The 22,831-nt window shown below is 34.0% G+C and overlaps 1 protein-coding gene across 1 annotated transcript in view; it reads left to right on the plus strand.

Annotated features, from left to right (window-relative positions):
- The first annotated feature begins 20,023 nt into the window (after positions 1-20,023).
- Positions 20,024-22,831, plus strand: part of LOC145297715 (uncharacterized) — a 99,934-nt gene continuing 97,126 nt past the window's right edge. The window contains exon 1 of the mRNA XM_080143923.1: positions 20,024-20,274. The gene's annotated coding sequence lies outside the window, so the exon portion shown is untranslated. The remainder of the gene's footprint in view (positions 20,275-22,831) is intronic.

The raw sequence follows: 22,831 nt of genomic DNA on the forward strand, positions 1-22,831 counted from the left end.
GTAAAATCCAATCTATGAAATTAAATGTTCTTGCATAGAGAGACATATGAGGTTTTATTTTAAAAATATAGAGTTCAAATGAAAAAGAGATGAAAAGTAAATAACTAGATATGAAGTAAAACAATATTGACAAACCAACCTTCCATGGCCAATTTAAATCATAAAATAGCGAATGGGTGGAAATTAAAAGCAATGGGGGAAAGAGGGTTGATAAGGTCAAAGTTAGGGGAGGGGAGTTTTGCAATCATGCTAGTTAATGTATGTACTTAAAAAGAATTACATGGACAGAGACGCGGAGTTAGAGAGGGGAAAGGAGTTAGGAAAATCGGGATGGGAAGGGGAGAAGCCTAAAATAGGAGATGTCAAGTTACCTGGTCTGAAGAAAGATTGTTTGAAATAGGGGGAAAACGGTAAAAGATAAATAAATAAGTAGATTCAGGAAGATGTATAATTAAGAAATATATATATATACATGGGTAAAAAAAAATTGATAAAGGTAATATTTAGGAATAAGCCGTGTATGAAAGAAGAGTTAAAATTGATAAAAAAAAATGTTGAGAAAGTATAAACTGAAGAATGTATGACATTCAAACTTATGTGTATCTAGTTAGAGAATAAAGAGGGGTGAAATGAATATGATGTTCTCGAACAGGTTGTAAAGGAGGGGGTATTGCAAATGAAAAAGAGCGATGGATTAAAGCGGAAATAAATTTAAGTGAGGATGTAAAGGGGAAGATGGCAATTCATATTAAAATAAGGTAAGGGTAAAATAATCGGTGAAAGTAAAGTTATGGGTTAATGTATTAAAAAGAATCAGGAAGTAATGAGATATAGGAGAAAAAACAAGTAAAGAAATAAAGTTTTTATAGAATTGAATGGTAGAAAATAAAGCGGTTTAGAATAGAAGGTGTAGAGGAGAAACTTGTAATGGCGAAGGGAAAGTTAGCACCAAGGCATTAAATTGGGAGTTCCTTAGAGTTAAAAAGTAGAGGAAGTAAATAAAAAGGTACGGGTGGATATATGAGAAGAGTATAAAGGAGATTTGAGCTAAATGGTAATAGTCTAATGAAAACGGCATAAAGATAAAAAAAAAAAAAAACAGAAACTATCCAAGCAATAAGGAGAGGGGATAATAGTATTTAAATAATGATAAATGAAGGAGAAAAGGGGATTATAGGTAAATGGGAAATTACATGTTAGTGTGATATAAAAATTACCAGCCAATGACTCAAAAGTGAGGTAAATGGGATGGAAGTCCAGCAATTTCGAATTGGCTATACTTGTATTTTTTCATATGTTTGCAGTTTGAAATTAATTCGTTTATAGAATTAATGATGTTAAAACTTTGGGATAAGGTGATAATGCTTATAATTTCCGATATACAAAGCTGGCAATACTTGGCACCAGGATTCAGATGTTTTTAGCAATACTTGGTGCTAGGATTCAGATTTTTGGAGTATTGACCATTTAATGGAGAAGCTTATGTTTTTAGTCCTAAGATTTTTAATTAATGTAGAAATTGTTGTACTCTTTTTTGTTGGTCATGTTAAATGAATGGACCTGATTTGGAATACGGAGTTTTATTAGCATGGAGGTTGAACCAATATATGGGTTTTAGGGTGTGTTTGTTGAATGTTAATTGTATGATTACTATTATTAAAATTAGGTAAAGAAGAGTTGTTATAAATAGTTTGGTTATGGATATTTCGGGTTTGGATCATGGTTGTAGGAGAAGTCAGCAATATATCCGAAGGGTTTGTAGGGTGGTTAGCATAGTTAGTATTTTCACTAGCAATTGGGAGAGAACTAATTTGGGAGGGAGATAAAAATGAGTTTTGAATGTTTACTTGAGGAAGAGCTGGATTAAGGTTAAGATTATTAGGAACACAGGAGGAGCATTTGGATATGATTCAGTACCGTACAAGCATAGATTACATCCTTGTTTATGCAATTATTATCTACAGGTTCAATTTGTTCCAGCAATTACAATTAGTAGTGAGTGTACAGGGGGAGGGCCAGATTGAGAAATTCTAATTTTCTTATTATTAGATGCTATTATTGTTTGAGCTATATTAGGCATAGTAGAATATGATGTTTTAATTGAGTTTTTGTTTAAAATAGTGCTACATCTATGTGGGTGTTTAAATGATGTTTCTACAATTGTAAAGAATTCCTTAGGTACATTAGTTAAGTTACTGCTAAAGGAGGGAGGGGTTAAACCAGATATTTTTCTTCTTTTAGATAGTAATTTAAATAACATCCCTATAACTAACAGGCGTACTCAACCAAATGATCCCCACCATTTTGTTACCCAAAACCGTCTTAACGTACGCCTGTTAGTTATAGGGATGTTATTTAAATTACTATCTAAATTGGGTGAAGAGCTTGGATTTGTTCTTTTTCATGTTATATTATGTGTGATTACGGAGTTAAGGCGGTCCGGTGGGGGGGGGAGACTGTTTTGGGTGAATTTAGTCTTCTCAGAGTATCTTAAATTTAATAATGCCTTATTGAAAAAGGCAAGGTTTTGGTCGAAAGGTTTTCTGTCTGTTGATAGCTTAGATATTCTGTTTGAAACTGAGGGAACTATTGATTTTATAATCGAATTAGGGGGGTTTGAAAATTTATGGACATAGAAGAGAGATAGGTTAGGTTTATGGTAGGGGCTAAATGATTCTGACATTAAGTTTAGAGTAATGTCTAAAAGATTTGATGTTTTTTATCAAGGTTAATAGTTATGGTGAGGCCAAAGTTGTTGAAAAAGGAGTTGTAGCCTCTTAATGGTATTATTATATTCTCGATCTAGTTCTAGTAATAAGGAGTGCGGCATCCTTATAAAGTCCTCCTTGGATAGATTTAAATAAGAGCTTGAGTTCTTTCAACAGATATAGGCTGACTAAATCTGTGATTTATACAGAGATAGAAGATCAATGAGAATATCAAAATTATTGGGTGTGTCCTTCCTAGTCCAAATTTTATTGTCAAACGTAGTGGAGGGGGGGGGGTCGTCTAAAAGGATTAATTTAATTTCTAGGTCCGTGAGATCAGAGCATTTTTTTTTTTTTTTTTTTTTGTAAGGATGAGGACATTATTTAGAAGGATAGGAGAAATTGACTGGTAATAATTATCAATATCAAATGTTATAAAGCTCATCATTTGCTTATCTTTAAGGTTAAAGAACCATTTTATAACTGTATCTGAGCATTGCCAGAGAGGGAGGGATACTTTTTCCTAATGGATGGGATGATTCTACCAAGAATTCTTTTATTTACTGCTCCTAAATCCGAACTATAGGTGCAAATTAACCTAATAGTAGTCTTACCATGGAAATTGGGTTTGTGGTTTTTTAGTGTAAACCTTGGAGTTCTTGGGGTTAGAATATTTATATAGTTATGAATTTTCATTGTTTTAAGTATATTTTTGTCATCCAGATTTATGCTATCTAAAGTGTTATATTTTATATGATTTATTTAGCTACAAGTGTTTTATAAGTGGGGTAATCGAGTATATAATAGTGTTTTTATCTCATCGTTAGGGACAACTTTTCTGGCAAAATTGTTTATTTTCCTAGTGATTGGGTTGAAAGGGTGTTTATGTTTTTTTTTTTACTTTAATCCTCTTTACCAAATTAATCATAGTACTTTCAAACTCATGCAAATAAGGATTGTGGTTGAGGTAGGATGAAGATTTCAGACCACAGAATTTAGATGTCTCTCTTTTAATCTTCTTCTGTTCTCTACTAGAGTTGATGGGGAGATCTTTTCCTGGGAACTAATACTAGCACCATCATGCAAAGATAAGGTTTCTATAATTTAACCACTATTATAGGAAATATAATAATCAGAGAGCAAAATATGAATACAGATCCTGGGTAATTAGTGTATATGTCCTTAACCGTCTCTCCTCATATAATTTAAACAAAATAAATAAGATAAAAAATGAAAAAAAAAAATGTACATATGCATTTGAATAATCGTTTTAATGTGTATATAAGCATAGAATAATCCAACTTTCCACACACATATTTATAGTTTCGGCCCAGAATGGGAAGGACTTTAGGATTTTTTCCTTTTTCACTCGCATGTGAGCTGTAATCGTTTTTCTTCTACATTTTTCCTACGAAATCCTGATGATGTGCCTTGAAATAGGGATGAAACGTTGATTACTATTTTATTAATTCTCGGTTGTCCTTCTCAAATAACATATATATATATATATATATATATATATATATATATATATATATATATATATATATATATATTGTATTATTCTTTGGAAGATAATAGTTATAAGACAAATGGTTGGTCAATTAAATAGTAAAGAAGATGAATGGAATGGCTAAAATCTGAACAGGTATAAGTATGGTTTATGATAAGTATTTCTTGACACTGAATTTAAAAACAACCATGTTGCAGTTTAAAGGGAAGTAATCTCATGGTAAGTTGTTTTACAGATGGAAGGTACTTGGAAAGAAGGTCCGTTTGTAGAAATTCTGTTTGATGCTAGGTACACAAAGGAAAAAAAGAAAATTCGTTGAGGTTGGAGTAGTTCTTGCTAAGAATAATTTCCAAGTAGGAAGCAGAGATTGGAGTTCAGTCGAGAACCTTCCATAGAAATAATGATAGATTACAGTGAGACAAGCAATGCTTATCGAGAGTAAAAAATGAACCTTAGATTTACTTTTGGCAACTTTGCAACTCTTGCTTTCCTTATTTCATCCTTTAGTCCTCACATTCCATGAATCACAAAAAGGGAAAGAATTGCTGTTTTCTGGATTAGAATCTATCCATATAACATTTAGTGTTTTTTCACAGTGACATGTTTTTTGTTTTGTTTTGTTTTGTTTTGTTGTTGTTGTTTTTTTTTACTCCTTAATTGCTTTATTCTTTGCCTGGAGCGATTTCCATATAAAAAAATATGAATAAATAAAATGTCTCTTTTGCGGAAAAAGGAGTTGTAGAAAAGAGAAGAAATCATTTCCCACTGGATTACTGAACTGATTTTGTGCTCTGTCAAAGCAGAAAAAAATGTGTGGCACATCATCAGATGTGGTCACACTATTCCATCTTAGAATGTATCTGATTCTTATACAGGTAGAGGATTGCATCAGGAGTCAGACTTTTTCTGGAGTAATAGAATGATCCAATCATTTTTACTGCAATTTAAGCAATTGATTGGATGCAAAGGTTCTAAATTTTTGAGATGAGGATTTGATAATTCGTATTATTTGGATTCTTCAGACTATTGTTCTCATCTCTAGTGATATTCTCGCAACATTTTAACCAATGTAACCTCAGACCTTCAGGTGTACCTTGTTTAACTTGGGAACCTTTCTGTTGAACTCAGGAATCTGTAAAGAATATCGAATGGAACCCGATATATGAGATCTACTTAATTGCCCTGTCAGAAGTACTTAAATATTACCGCATTATTTTAAAACACACGAGTTTTCGATCTTTATCCTAAAAACCAGCACCATATTTCTTTGGGAAGACATGGAAGACAAGGGAAGTAACTCAGTTATGTTAAAAACAAGGCAAAATGCACCATTAAAAAAATTGATAATAGTTAAATGCTATTTATCTCCCTTTGGAACTCACCGGTGTTTTTTTTTTTTGGAGGGGGGGTGTTTTGTTTTTGTTTTTGTTTTTTTTAGCAAACATGTCATTTTCGTCAATTTTAGTCCCCAAAAAAATGTTTTACGAGAGGCGTGCAATAAGTGATGCCCCTGGCCCACTTCCCATAGCAGTAGAGTAACGAAACTTGGCACAGTTATTAGTCTTTCACTACATAGGAACCACCCAGAGTTATGCATTTCTCCCATCGTTTGATGCAGCTCTGGAGATCATTTTTGTAGAACACCCCAGGTTGGTCCTCCAACCACAACGTGACTTCAGATATCAAGGCTGCATCATCTGGGAAACGATTTCCTTTCAAAAACAACTTCATGGCTCGTATTTCATAATTATTCTACCTTATTGTTTTTTGTAATTTTAGGATATAGTCATTACTGTAACATGACAATTAAGTATAGACTTTTAGTTTGCCTTGAAATTCAATATGAAAAATTTCGAATTTTGCTATTATAATGTAGTTGCACTCAATTTTGTAATCTCTGTCATTGTGCCGAAAGAGATAACTCTATTATTTTAAAAGATATGTGTTGGTCTTAACACCCATATATTAGGTGTATCAGAATTTGGGGGGAATTTTTGACATCCCTAACAGAAAACTGAATAAAATATAAAAAAACTCGTAATTTCTCTTTTTAAAGTTGTTGTTTATTTTCTGTATGGAATATACTTCCAAAATAAACTATTAAAGTTGTTTAAAAAATAATAGAAATATTATTTTTTAAAAAACAGTGTTTACACAGTGCCGGTGCGCGTTCAACCAACTATTTTTTTTGCATATGAAATCAATTGAATTTTACGAAATGAATTTTTTTCAATTTTTAAACTTTAAAAATCTATCAAAATGTTTCTATTGGTTCAATTTTTAGGATATTTTCAGGGTCAATGTGAAATTTTATGCCCTTTCCAATAAACCTAATATAATATTTTAGACAAACGTTTTTTTTTTTAGTTCACCCCCCCCCATTTTGAAATGTCTATTAAAATTCAAATAATTAATTTACTCACCAAAGTTTTATATATCACAAATTGAAGATAAAAGATCAATAAATAAAATATTCTAATTTAAAACAGAAAAAAGAAGTGTTTTTGGAAATTTACCTGTAAAGTCCAAAGTGTCAAAACCTTTTTTTTAAACCACGTTGATTTTTTTTTTTAAATGAAAGCTCGTGTTATACCTATATTGTCAAGTAAATACCGGATGCTGACGGCAATTTTTTCTATTTCATTCAATGTTTTCTTTTTTTAGATATTTAAAAAAAAAATTCACTCGATAAAGTAGAAATAAGATATAATAATCAAAAACTCGTGTATTCATTAAGAGAATAAAAAAAAAAAAAAATTGGTCGACTGGATTTTTTGTTTAACGGCAAAAACTTATAAGTGAATTTGTGCTTTTTTTTCAGCCACGGAGGCCCAAAAATACATGCAATAAAAAGAGATATTAATTCCGGCGTTTAAGTAAGTCACCGTAAGATAATCGTGAAAAAAATCAGAGATTTCTCTCCCTTTATTTGAACACTCAATAAATCTGAGTTTGCGTTTTCTTTTGTTTTGTTTTTTTTAATCCTTGTTTAAAAGAGTATTTTATTTAAAAAGAACATGGAATATCAGTATAAATATGGATAAATTCTTAACGATGAACAATGAAAGTATACATTGAATAGAATTTTTTATAGGTAAGTGATTTTTTGGAATTTATATTTTTTATAATTGAACTAAGTAAAATTTCGTTGATTTTCTTTAAATCTTTTTTTTTTAAAGAAACCCGATTTAAAAAAACAAATATTGCCTAATTTGCTATTAAACTTGTTATTTTTTATTTATTTATTTTTTTTAATATTGGTCTTTGCTACTTTATTTGAAAAAGAATTAGGGTTTGAATTATATTTTTCCAGTAGTTATAAGCTTCGAAAGATAGTGTTGATTTATTCAAGTTCATATACGGCATTTTTAATGGCTGATTCTGATACACCTACCCATATATATTCTTTCTTTCTAAAAGTAATTAAGGTTTATGGCATTTCGTAATTGCAAATTCTTCAATGTATTTATTGTGTTGGTAATGCGGGAGAATTACTGATTCGTCGAAGGGAAGTAACTCTATTTTACTAGAAATTGCCATTTCGTTTTTAAAAAAGTGTGACTGGTGAATAGACAGGCAAAATCTCAATTTCCCTATTAAAATAATTTATGTCGCCAATAGTAACGTTTGCGTATATTGCCAATGCATTCATTGTTTCTTTATCATAAAACTTAAATAAGGATAATCTTTACTGCGGCATCCATTCCATCCTCCTCCAAATTGAACAGTACAATTAAAAATATTTAAAAAGTTCATCTTTTACCCAACGTCAATAACTCGTACGAAATTTAAATAAGGTAAGGGAGAGAATTAAGGAATGCTTATTGATAGAGTTATTTCCCTTACACTGTACATCTATGATAATCTTGAAGAGAAGAATAGACGAATTATATTAGTCGAAGACCCCTTCTTGACAATCGGTCCAACGGAGACTGGGCAATTGTGATAATCGTAGCGTTTTTTATGTTGTGATATTTGTTATGTTTAACTCTTAGTAATGTGCAAAAGGAATAGCCGGTCCTTCCATAATAAATTTCAATATAGGCTTAATTTCACCTGGTCTAATGGGCTGATATCCTTTGCATCTATGGCGGCTCAATCGCCAAGTGATTGCTATGAACGCTAAAAAGCAAATAGCTTTAATTTTTTTTTCTTTTTTTTTTTACTCAGGCATCACCACATTATCAAGGCCAAGAGGCCACTCAAGGATAAGGGTTAAAGAGTGCACAGTAGAAATTGGACAATATAGTAATCATTAGTAATGAAAATTCGGGAAATTTGATAACTTATATGGAACGGCTCATCAAGAACTTATTTATGTTAGACTTGAACACAACCATATTGTAGTCAGCCGCAAAGCAGGAAAACGGAAGACAATTCCACAGGCGTGCAATTCTAAGAAAGAAGCTTTTTTCATGGAATCTACGTTTAGGTTTAGGTACAGATAAAGAGTGGGGGGAATTATTGATAGTGCTTTCAGCTAGACGAGTGTTTCTTGTGAAAGTTAGGCGAGGGGGGGACGATAGATTGAAGCTCAGTCGAACACTTTCCATGAAAATAACGATACATAAGAGACAAACTCGCAACATCTCTTCTTTAAGATAGAGGTTGCAGGGAAGAGAAAAGGACATCTCCTACGAGGCTACGAAGTCTATTTTGAACTCTATCAAGACAGGACAAATCCTTTCTAGCAGCTCCTGCCCAGATGTGGCAACAGTATTCCATCCTTGGACGTACCTGGCTCTTATATAGATAGAGAATAGCATCAGCAGTGAGATATCTACTGGATCGATAGAAAGATCTCACCATTTTTCCAGCGGCCTTGGCAACAGATTTGATGCACGTGTTCCATTTAAGATCAGGAGTAATGGTCAAGCCCAGAAGCTTGTCAAAACTTAAGGCCTCCTGAAGACGAGAGCCATTCATTTCAATTGATGCCAGATGTGGATCAGAATGTTGATGATGTAAAGAGAGAAGCTTGGTTTTAGATGCATTAAAAGTAACCAGTCACTCTTTTCCCCATTGTACTACATGCTCAAGATCAGAGGAAAGAAAATCGGAGAGAATTTGGTCATTTAATCTCTTAGATGTGCTACCATAAATGGTAGTGCCGTCAGCATAAATGTCTACAAATGATGTAAGGATGTGATTTGGAAGATCATTAATGTAGATCAGGAAGAGAGTTGGACCCAGGATGGACCCCTGAGGGACACCAGCATTAATACTGTGAGTTTCTGATTTTTGCCCCTCAACTACTACTCTTATGAACCTATCAGAAAGAAATGATTTATTAATTGAGAAGACATTTCCAGCTATACCATAGCTAGAGATCTTCTGAAATAAACCTTTATGCCATACCCTATCAAAGGCCTTAGATATGTCAAGAGCAATTGCTCTAGAAAGATTGCCTCTGTCGAGAGATTCGCTAATCCTATGAGATATAACTGTAAGCACATCTGCTGTAGATCTAGCAAAACGGACACCATATTGAGTGTCACTAAGAAGGTTATTTTTGTTTAGATGGTTGATTACTTCTGTATTTAACACAGATTCCAGCAACTTACTCATGACGCACAGGAGACTTATTGGCCTGTACTGAGACGTGGATGAGCGATCACCAGAATTTTTAAATACAGGGCATACTAATGAAATTTTCCAGGGAGATGGGAAACTATTCTCCTTAAGACAACGTTTAAACAGTTTTGTAAGTATGGGCGCTAGTTCAGGTTGAAGTTTTTTGAGTACTATAATTGGAATACCGTCAGGGCCAGTTGCTTTACTGAAATCCTTTTTTTCTTTCTCCGTTTTGTTGAGATTTGCTCTCTTCCTCAAGTCAGTTTTCACAAAAACGTGTAAACTCCAAATATTTTCCAACCAATAAAAACTTAAAAACTGTTTGAAACTAAAAAAAAAGTAACACGTCTATGTGAAAGTAATAAGCCATTGCTAACTTAGAAAATTTTATAAGAACGAATTAACAACATCAGTTTTCTCCAGAATTCACCGGCTGCACATTGAACAAGACTACAGGACGACTGCTCAATACCATCCCCCCTTCAGCCTTTGGTCGGAGGAGAGGAAAAGCGTTATTCATCTTATGTAGAGGTTCGTACACACTAACCAGAGTCAAGTGGACAGAGACGAATTACTACTCACAGCTTTATATGCATTAACAAAAACAAGGTAAACCAACGCACACACATACACAATGCCACTAGCAATGTGTATATTACTTACACATGTTGGCCTATACAGTTTTAAGCTTTGTGACTGCTAACACAACTTTTTTACCAAACATGTGTTTGCATCATGTATATTTCCATGATCGAAAGTAACTTTTATATTCTTGGTGAAAATGATGAGGCAATTTTTCTATGATGACAAGCTAAATAAGTGAGGTTTCTTAATTTAATATATATATATATATATATATACTAGCAGAAGTACCCATCGTTGACTGAGTTCAAAAACAGCCTACAGAAAATGAACTGTGATTGATGAAAGTATGATGGGTTATAAAAACGAGGGGGTTGTAAAGAGATAGGTTTTGATACTCAAAAATTTTACCCAAAGCAAAATATGATGAAAATAAAGATAATTTTCGCGAAAATATATTTTTTTGTATCAACTTTGTTTCTATTCGTAGCCAAGAGTGACCAACAAAATGATGTTTCCTTACAAAGAGAAAATGTTATATATATAATAATATAAATATACAAGAAATAAATGATACCATAGTCAATAAAAGTTACTTTTATGGTAGAAAAGTTCATTGGTTTGTATTTTTAAGTAGTTTGTAAAAAAAAATTTTTTTTTTAATTCACGAACAATTTAAAAAAAACTCAAAATGGTAGCGACTTTGAAATGGAGAGCCCCATTTTCAATTTAAAGGAGAGGCACCTGAGCATTTTGTGTTAACAATTTAAGAGAGTTCCGTCAACGTAAGGAATATTTAAAAACATATTTTAATGTTTTCCGTTATTTTGTGCTTGAGGAATATTCGATTATGGCATGTGTAGTTTACATAAAAATTTATTTAAGAAATTATCGCCTCAAATTTCATTTTAATTTTGGTTCGCTGAAATTATTTCAAGTAAAGAGCATTAAAACCTATTTCAAAACAAAAAAAAAACATGAACTGAACTTTTATTGACTATGGTAACATTTATTTCTTGTATATTTATTTTTTCGGGTAGTTGTTTGTTGGCTTTTCTGCTAAACACTCTTACTAAATAATATCGATGAAAAACAAAGAAACAAAAACAGTTTTGAAAAATAATGAAGCTTTACTTACTTTAGTAAAATAATCCGAAACAGCAAAATGGGATATTAAAAAAGTAAACACGTAATTACTTTAGTTTTTTAAAGCAAAGAATCGATATAAATATGAATAAGAAGAAAATGGCGCCCTTTTAAAGCAGAACAGCTTTGTTTCAGTTTTACAGTATTGAACGGTGTAGTATTGCGCCGTCGGATTCAGGGTTGTACTATTGTAATGTAAAGAACACGCAGAAAGGGTTGTAATCAACTGAATTCCTTCTAGTACACTGACAAAAAAAAAGCTTAAACAGATATATAAATAAAAATAAACAGGTAATATGTAAATGTTTTTAAAAAGACACATAATCATGTGAGCAGGAGTTTTTCCTTCTTTTGACATGATAACAAGTAACGTTCTTATTTTTTATTATTTATCTGTTTTTGAAAGAGTGCCACGTGCAAGTGGAGAAGGAAAAAACAGAGTTATGCAAAATTTGCAAAAGAATTGTCTAAAGTTCCGACTTTTTTTTTTTTGGTTTTCACTTTAATAAGAACGTGAATTTATGAGGTGAATTTATTCGACAGAATATGATTCAACTCAAAAAAATAAATAAAACTAGCGTGAATTAAGATTAAAGTTAAGGTGTTATTGTGGACCCTCACCCCTTTTAAAAAACCTTGTTAAACTTTGTGACATATTTACATTCTATGGAGATCAGGCACGAACGAACACCCAATAATTTTATTATACCATATTTCTTCAAACTGAAACATAATTATCAAAGTATACTTACGGAAATAGATATGACAAGTCTTTGTTAAAGTTTGTGCCATATTTCCATGGTGTACAGGCGCAAACGCAGACCCCACAATTTTATTATACCATCCCTATTTAAGTTGAAACATACTTATCAAAGTATTATTATGTACATCTATATCAAAAACCCTTGTAAACGTTTCCTTTTCATTTTTTATTTCCATACTTTGGGGGCCAGGTGCAAACGCAGACCCCACAAATTTTATGAACCACCATTCTGCCATTCCTGATCCTCGATACATATTCTATCATTATATGTAATCAGTTTTTTTTAAATAGTCAACCATATAAGAACCTATTCGTGACCACACACACACACACACACACACACACACACACACACACACACACAGACGTTCAGCTTTATATTATACATATATATATATATATATATATATATATATATATATATATATATATATATATATGAGCAAATAATTAATAAAACATGTTAAAAAAACACCTTGAAAAAAGGTTAAAAACATATTTAATTTGAAAAGGAAGCACTAAATAAGTGGATAGTCCTTCATCCGCAGAGTTTCGAAGAAATACTTTCCTTCTCATTAGAGGGTAGGAATTAGCAAAATGCGGGATCGGATTTTGCATGCAAAAGTATTTAATATACCTCTTTGTAGGGAGGCTGGTATTATGATTTTATTGCTCTTTAGCAAAATACCATCTTGAACCCTAATCTCATCTTTAAAGTTCTAAATTGGTAAGAGGCAGCTTGGGCAGTCAGTTCGATTTGCAGGCCAGTTAGACATTACTATCTTTGCAAGTTCTTTTAGCAATGGGTCTTGCAATGTCTCAACCCTGATATTCTCTATTCTAAATTAAGGTAGTTCATCATACTGTGGACATTAAGGTCAATTACTTCAATGTGCTTGCTAGGTCTAAGTGATACTCATGATAGGCTATCCCCAATCGTTATTGTTTTTCCTGGAGTATAATTCACAATGAAATCGTATCCTTCCACTTTCAGTAGCATCCTTGCAAGTCTTGAGGGTGCGCATGATAAGTTGTTTAGCGCTATCGATTCCAATGGTTTATGATCTGTGTGGATTATTATTTTGAAACCCCACGCACAATGGTGAAATCTTTCCAAGCCAAAAACGCTGGCTAACATTTCCTTCTCGATGTTTGAGTATTGAGTTTCTTGACCCGACAGTGTCTTGTTTACAAATGCAACTAGCATCCCCTTTTGTAGCAGAGCTGCACCTGTACCTGCAGTCGATGCATCCACCTGCAACACAATGGGTTCCTTAAGGTCAAAATATTGAAGTGTTGTATTTTTCCGATCTCTTTTTTGATTTCCTCAAATGCCTTTTGTTGCTGGGATGACCATGTGAATTCATTTCTTTTGATATCAAATCGCAAAGCCAAGTTTCAAATGTCAAGGTTGCGCGTTGTGGTGAAAATTTGTTCAGGTGACCAATCCTAGGAAACTGGTGAGTGGTTTTACAATTGGGTACATTTTACATTTTGGGTTGTTGCATTTACATAATCGCCTCTATTTTCTTAGGATTAGGTTTGGTACTCTGTTTCGAAATGGTGTGACCAAAAAAGGGTATTTTGGATGTTTTTACCACAAATTTTTCTGAGTTGAATTTGCAATTTTTTCTCTTGTCATAAGTAGTAGTTGCTTAAGTATTTCGCCATGATCACTACCATCTTCTTTGAATCCATATATGATTATGTCATCATATATAGTAAGGACGTTTTTAAGGTCAACGAAATTCTTTCGCATGGCTCTCTGAAATTCATCCTGTGCACATTTTACTCCCGTGAGAAACCGGTTGAACATGCATCTACCATATATGGTGTTGCAAATGTCGTAAGTCTTCTGGAATTCTCGTCCAGTCTTAGATGCCAGTACCCAGATTTAATGCTGACGGTTGTGAACCATCTTGCACCATTTAGCTCAGTGGTGACGTCCTCAAATGTTGGAGTTGCACAATGTGGTCTGCACACCGCTTTATTTAAGTTCCAAGGGTCTAGGCATAGTCTGACTGAACCGTTGTTTTTGGTCACACACACAAATGAGCCCCCCCCCATGGTGTTAGTTCAGTCACTGAAGATAGTATGCCTTGTGCCACGAAGGAGTCTAATTCCATTTTTAACTTCTCTTTGAAAGCTATCAAGCTTTGTTGTGGTGGGTGTACAACTGACGGTACTTCTGGGTCCACAGAAATAGTATATTCATCAGGTAGACAAGCAATAGCATCAAATACGCCAGGAAATTCGCAAATTATTTTTTTTCTTTCATTTAAATTCCCTTTCCAACTCAATCTTGGCATTGGAATCGGCTTTGCCTTTTTTTTGTGATGCTTGGTCATTGTTTGTTCGCACCTGATGATGTTTTGAACTGTCTATATTGACTGACTTCACAGGTAAGTTTAGAGTCACTAGCCCTAACTCCTATGATGTCTGTAGCCTTTCGATATTGGCCTGGAATGTTGCACCGACAAATTTGTCGCAGAATCTTACCCCTAGATGGCATTTTTTTTTCTTATTAGTCAATTGTTGTTCCACCAAAGGTGATTACCTGTAGAACTGTTGCTTTGAGTGATACTCCATGTAGTTTTTTGTATATTTTCTTGTGTAAAAGGTTGCTCATAGCACCTGTATCGACCTTTACATTGATGTTTTTTGCCTCTGACTATTACCAATTTTTAATTTAGCATATGCTTTGGTAGTGATGATGGCAACTGTTGAATAGTGTGGAAATAAATGTCTTCTCTAGAACCACTAATGTTACTTTCACCTTGCATCGCCATGTTTTTATGCCACTGTGACTGTGTTCTTTTATCTATTTGTTTTTTATCTCCCATTTTGGAGCGGAAAACATTGGCAAAATGTCCTTTTTTGTTGCATATCAAGCACAATTTTCCTCTTGCTAAGCATTCTCCTCGAGGATGTCCTTTGCCTCAATATCCACATTGTATCGTCTTTTTATTATTCCTATCTTGAATTGTATATGTACTGCTCTCTTCCACTGGAGTGTGTATCACTTCAACTTGCTTGCAAGTCACCTCCTCTGTCTCTACTACTGTCTTGCTATAGTCAGATCATTACCTTTTTTGATTAAGGATTTTTGCGCTGACTTTAGATAAATTCCGAATATGAAGTGATCGACTACAAGGGTATCCTCCACTATTTGGTTTTATTCACACTGTTTGGCTATTTGACAAAGCCGTTTCAAAAATGAGTGTGCCGATTCATCTGAATTTTGTCGGGACTGCAGCAGTTCATGTCTTGCCACGCAAAAATTCGACCTTGGGTTCGCATACTGTCTAAAGTATTTAATGTAGTTTTCAACTGTCCTTTATTTTCCATGCTGAAAGACGAATGTGTCAATTATTTCTTGTCCTTCAACACCAGCCCATAAAAAATATATCTAACCTTCATATCGTCGTTAATATTGTGCATCGGGCCTTCAAAATGAAGCGTGACTTGCTGAATAAATCTATCTATTGATTTGGCGCGGTTTGCACTGGACCAATCTATTGTTGGTGGTGGAAGTTGGGATGAAGCTGCCATGCTAAAGAATATCGATTTGGTATAAGATAACTATCTTACCTTTCATGTTTAGTGGCTACGCACGTGGTCGTCGCTTTTATTTTAACTCGTGGGGGAAAAACAAATGTCACTGCTTATATTCATTATTTTCAGTTTGATTCATTTTGGTAAAAAATATGTTCTTGTTATCTGGCTTTTGACACCATGTCATGTTGTGGAGGTTAATCCGATAGGATGGTTGTGATAAAGAATGGATAAGAAAGAACGAGAACTAAAGAATACAGGTTTTATTTACAAAAGACGCCATGAGAGAAAATGTACAAGGGAAGTAACTCTTCCTAACTTCCGATTTGTCCAAGGGACTTAACTAACACAATAATATCTGTTCTGCTTCAAGAGGTCATCCTCTCAAGTATTACCTGTTTTTCTTGGCAACGACAAAGCGATTGCTCTCCTTTCGTCTTCTTCTCTAGAAACTAGGATAGTTTTATTGCATGTCATCTGAGGCATCCTATCCAAGGGAGGGGAGGGATGACTTACAATTTTGTTTACTATTGACAAAAAAAAAATAATTGTCACAACTACCTTTTTAATGTCGCAATTCATACTTTCTGTGTAGAACTTGATTATTTAAGGAGACGGCTCAACAGGAACTTGTTCACATTGGACTTGAAGATGACCATGTTGTAGTCAACTGGAAAGCAGGCCAGCAGAACAGAATTTCACAGATGGGCAGTTCTAGGAAAGAAGTTTGTTCATGGAACTTGTATTTAGATTTATACACAGATAGAGAGTGGGGGAATTTTTTGATAGTGGTTGTAGCTAAATGAATGTTTTTGTATATAAAGAACCCATCTACAAACTTAAGTTTAACAGGTTAAACAAAGGTGCTGCCACTTGTGTAAGTAGTACTTTCTATTACACCCCTCTGCTGATATCACTATTACACAAATGGCAAGGAGATAGTGGTTGCCATGTTTGGGTACTTCATTAGAAGTATCCATCAACGGCAACCACCATCTCCTTGAGACTAATACTAGGTGTTGTTGTCGAAATTTCTGATGCATTTCATCCATTTGTTGACATTACTTATCCGCCGTAATGGTTTCGCCTGCATTAAAAAAACTGTAATGGGTGAGACCAATCGCAGACCATCAAACAGTCAGCATAACCTTCTTATGGTGCAGCTCTGCCTTTGGTAACTGTTGTGGAGCGTCGTCAGTGTCTAACCACTGAGCTGAGCTGAGCCTCGTCAGTTGTCATAAAGAACCCACTTTTCATCGCAAATCACAAGCCGGTCGAGAAATGTGTCTTTCTTGTTGTAGAAAAGAAGGGAAGATGACACTTCATAATGGCATTTCTTTTGGTTGGCGTTCAATTTGTGAGGCACCAATTTATCAATTTTTTTTTTCTTTTCAATCTCACTCAAGTGGTTGGAAATCTTTTTATATGTTACATCTAATTCAGAAGCAAGTTTTCAAACAGTTGTGCATGGATTGGCTTCCACTAAGGCTCTTAATTGATCATATCAACATCCGATGCCCGACTACTATGCTCATCATATTCAAGACTCTTGTCGCCACCACAAAATTTCTTAAACCACCATTGTGGTGTGTGTTCATTAGTGGTTCCTGAGCCAAATGCTTCGTTGATATCGCGAGCAGCTTTTTGGCCTGCTTGAATTAAAATAAGAAAAACTTTGCAAATTTGCTTTTTTTCCCATCTTGTATTCAACATTCTGAAAAGAAGACATAATTGTTTTAAAGCGATTGTAATTTAAGCGATTAGATAGAACAAAAAAAAAAAAACGCTCTTTAAAATGATATATAAAGTAAAAGTATTATAACGAAAACTTATTTGAAAATACATCATTTGAAATCAAAATTAAAAATTCTGCAAATACTTTCTTTTCAACCTAATATGTACAAACTTAGTTTTTCTTTTCTCCTCTTTCCTTCCCCGATTCTGTCATGTGACAAACTAAACAGAGGTGCTACCGCTTGTGTGAATAGTATCTTTTATTACATTTACTTAAATTGTTAAAATGCCTTATTTATTACTACGAGGAGCACTCCGCCTTGCCCATTCATAAAATATGCCTAACTATATTTGAATTCATGCATATCATTACAGAGCCAATTCTCTATTGAATATCATATTGTACCTAATATATAGTACTGATTTCAAAAGTTTACATTTTAAAATGTGACTTAGGTGCCATTAGTTAGAATTGAAACCTGTTATGGACCAGGATATAAATACCCTAAACTCGCTACAAGAAAAAATAATGAAACGAATTGAATGAAGGAAACAAAGAACTCAAATGCTGGAATAAAATAAACATGTCGTTTATTTTCTGTTGAGAAATGAAAGTTTTGGGTGTACACGTGCTCATTCCACCGTTGACGACTACGCGCGTGGAAGGAAAGGGGAATGCAGTAGAGAAACGCGAAGTGGCAAGCCCGCCTGTAGAAAGAGAGGTTTAAGATCAGTAGAGAGTCGCGCACATGTCTGTTTTGATGAACCAAAGCTGAAGGGGAGATAGAGTGAGAAAGTCAATCCAGTTCGTGGAGAGAGAAAGCGTATAAAGTGTACGTGCGCTTATTCCCACATTACAGTAGCAGGGAAAGTGACGTTAGGGCGCGCGGTCGGTTCGTCGACTAAGCGGCTCGAACGCTGGTCCGGATGAAAAAGAGAAGTTGACAGGTTTTGTTGACTTTTATACTGGAGTTAGTGTTCTAGGTGCTCATGTCTGGCTTTCACTTTAAAGGAAGTGACGTCACAGCTCGTGTGTGTGTGTGTGTGTGTGTGTGTGTATGCGCATGAATGTGAGTGTGTGTATGAGGATGTGTATATGCGTGTGTGTGTGTGTGTGCGTATGTGCGTGTGTACGTGTGGGTGTGTATATGTGAAGAAAAGCATGTTCGAACAAACCAAAACATTTAGCATACCGGTTACGTTCCCTACCGTTTGAGCCATCAACAAATAGATAAGAAACATTTAAAATTAAACCACTTTAAGCTATGAATGAATTTGCACATGCACAAAAGTAATAGAAATATGTCGTCAAGTTGAAATGAACATTTTGCATTTCAACTTGCCTCCATGTTCTTGTATGCATTAGTCATCCATCCAAAGATTTTCTTTGTTATACACCATTCCTTATGAATATTATTTCCTCTTAATTTCAGTGTGATGTGATCAGTAGTTTAAAAGTTTATCGGTTAAATATTTTCACACACACACACACACATTTACTGTTTTATTTATTAATATATAGATTTCTACTAAATTCTCATTGTTCAATTTTTATTTTGCATTTTAATGGCCCCATCATCTTGCTTCGTCCCATTCTCATTCTCTCTTTTACTCTATTTTCTTTTTGCTTTCTCCTCCTCCCTCTCTTTTTTTTATGGAAATTGCTCCAGACGTGGTGTATTTTCTTTGTATTAATTATTTTCTCTTCTAAGTCCTTCTTTTTTCTCATCTTCTCTAATCATTACTTTTTCTTCCCACTCGCGTCTTCTCTTGTCTCCCTTCTCTCTTCCTGCTCCTTCTTCATCGTTTTCTATTCTCCTCCACCTTTGTCCTTTTCCTTTTTTCCTTTCTCTTTCTTTACTGCCTCTCTTCTTTTGTTATTCTCTTATTCTCCCTCCTCCGTCGCTTTCTCTTCTCTATCTGGTCCTCACCCTATTCCTCTTTTGTTTGATTTTATTCTTTCACTTCTTCTCCCCCGCCAGTTTCTCTCTTTTTACCTTCTCCCTTTCGTTGTTTTTATGTTTTTTTTCTCCTCCATCTTTGTCCCTTTCTCATCTGTTTCTCTCTTCTTTTTCCTCTCCTCTTTTGTTACTCTCCTTTCTCCTGGTCTGTCGCTTTCTTTTTTCCACCCGGTCCGCCTCGTCTTCAATCTTATTCTGTTTTTATCACTTCTTCTCCACCGGCTTCTCGCTGCCCCCTCCCCCTCCCCCTCTCCCTACTGTCGCTTTCTCTTCAGCACCTTTCCTCCTCCCACTTCGCTTTTCTCCTGTTCTCTTCCAGCATTTCTCCTCCTCCGTCATCTTCTCTCCTCTTGCTCTTCTCTTCGCTTCTGCCCCTCTGTCCCTCCCCTCTCTAGTATTTCTTCCTAACACTTCTCCTCCCTCGCAAACAGCAGAAAAACTTTGTTTATCTTCTTTAAAAAAAAAAAAAAAAAAAAAAAAAAAGACTGTACTTCGGCGTTGCCGTTGCCATCCGCAACACAATTCACATCTCGCGTGAATCTTTTCATCGGAGTTAAACCTAACACTTTTTTCTCCACGGTATCCTGTTTCTTCGTAAATTTATAAACAAAACAAACGGAATATGTAAGAGGAAAAAAAAAAGGAATTATTTCTATCAAAGAAAAAATAATGAATGAAATAAAAATGGATTATCTTCTTTTTTTACCTCCACTTTGCTATCAATGAATGAAGAAAAAGGTAAAGTTAAAAACACGTTTTGATTATTTTCGCTCATTTCTTTTTAATTTTCTCTTAATTAAAAAAATATATTAATTTTTAAAACGGCAACAAGACAGCATTTAAGTTCAGTTTAATTCATTGTTTTATTTTTAATTAACTTTGGTGACTAACTTTTTGTCTTTAAACTTTTATCTTTATTTCATTTCGTGCTTGTATAGTTCCAGTTCCATGGCTGCCAATATTGATTCGATAAATTTAAAAGTTCCGGGTGCTAATGCTGAGAGTGATCTGCGCTATTTTTTAAATCGTATTTCCATGTTTAATTAAAGCTTTATGATATGTTTTAATCAATTGTAAGGTTGAAGTAGAGAATAGGTACAAAACACCCTCCCCTCCCCATGTTAAGAATGGCTTTTTAAATAATAACGTTATTATTTCAGCACGGATCACTCTCTGCATGAGTACCAAGTTCCGTAATGAGTTACAACAGTCAAAAAGCAACGATACAAAATGAAAACAAAGTCCAGGAAAAAAAATCGTTTTTTTACATTGTTGCATTTTGTCTTTTATTTTCTACTTCTCAGGTATTAAGTTTGAAATTGTCTTCTCATTTTCTTTAAAACGGTTCTGTATTACTGCTTAGTGCCTGCCTCACTGTCAGGTGGCACAATGACAACTAATGAAGATTTGGTGTGTGTGTGTGTGTGTGTGCATATATATATATATATATATATATATATATATATGGAGCCGAGACTATACTATGTCAGACAATGTGTGGTACAGTGGTACCCCCCTACTGAAGAAAAAATACAATGATTACAAAATAAGGTACTTCTACAGTTTATCGCCGAAAATGGAGAGACTATTTTTTCCGCGCACCTGTTGTTAAAATCCGACGGAGAAATCGGTATTTTAAACTATGGCCGAAGTTCGAAATAAATAACAAAATTCGGTACACATGCAGAGAGTGATCCGTGCTGAAATAATGTTATTTAAAAAGCCATTCTTAACATGGGAGGGTGTTTTGTAATTCGTTTTGTACATATTCTGTACCTTTAACCTTACACTCGAATAAAAAAAACAAAAACAAACAAAACATATCATTAAACTTTAATTAAACGTGGAAATACGATTTAAAAAATAGCACTCTTTGCATTAGCACCCAAAAATTAAACTATATATTAATTACTTCCAGAAAGAACTTTGAAAAAGTAAATAAAGTGAAAGAACCTCTATCCGTAATTTTTTTTAATTGAAAATGTTTTGATTTAATTAAGGAAAACGAAAGTTTTTCATGAAACATTTTTTTTATTAAAAACAGTGGTACTAGTGCAGAGAGTGATCCGCCCCGGGCCTAAATAATAACGTTATTTTAAAAGCTATTCTTAACATGGGGAGGGTGTTTTGTGCCTATTCTAATTGAATAAAAAAAAAACTGGTTTGTATTACTGTACACATAGATACGAAAAAGTTGTCAAAACAACAAATATATAACAAATAAATATTATCAAAGGTAAGATAAGTTACTTTTCTACCAAACTGCATACATTTTTTGTGTTTTTATTCAATGTAACATGTTTATTCAGCTCGAAAAACATGCAGTGTTTACCGATGTATTGGAAAATTCAAAATGGCGCCCGACACTCTCTTTAACATGGTAAGTTTGAGAAAAGGTGTTATAAATAATAAACTAGACAAAATACTATTTAAAAAACACCGAATATATGTCAACTTATGTCACGGTAATATATATTGAGCGAATTTCTAACATTATTTTGTCTAGTTTATTATTTATAACATCTTTTCCTGAACTTACCGTGTTAAAGAAAGACTCGGGCGCCATTTTGAATTTTCCAATACATCGGTAAACACTGTATGCTTTTCGAGCTGAATAAACATGTTACATTGAATAAAAACACGTGAATTTGAATTATATCCAGTCATGTAGAAAAGTAACTTATCTTGCCTTTGATAACATTGATTTGTTTTTTGACAACTTTTTCGAATCTGTGTACAGTAATACAAACCCAAAAAAACATATCATAAAACTTTAAACTTGGGAATATGATTTTAAAAAATAGCGCGGATCACTCTCTGCATTAGCACCAAAACGGAAAATGACATATTCATAATTGTCTAAACTGGGCGAGAGCCATTTGAAAATCAAAACATTTACTGTTTGCAGCAATAATGTACCTATTTACTATGCCTCCCCACCCCACGGGACAGTTAGACACCAGGGTCGTTTTTTAACGCGGAGAAAAGGTACAAAAATAAAAATTGCCTCAGTCGTGAAGGATTTCTCCTCCACCGAAAGAGAACAAGAAATAGAAGTGCAGCAATCTGAAGAACAGATACTACACTTTGATCTTGTCCCGAAGGCCAAGTTTGCAGCAATGTAATTAAAAAAAATTTTTTTTTAATTAATATTAAAGTTTGGGTGCTTGCTTCTTTACAGTAACCCTGTCCTATCAAAATGCCCCCTTTCTCCGAAAAGATGTACATTTTGTTATGGATACTTTACTTCAGTAGGTCTAAATAATCATGGGCTTCAAGAATCCCGGCCATTCTG

Source organism: Euprymna scolopes, chromosome 18, assembly GCF_053919585.1.
Source record: "Euprymna scolopes isolate OS-2025 chromosome 18, ASM5391958v1, whole genome shotgun sequence".
Taxonomy (NCBI): Eukaryota; Metazoa; Mollusca; class Cephalopoda; order Sepiida; family Sepiolidae; genus Euprymna; species Euprymna scolopes.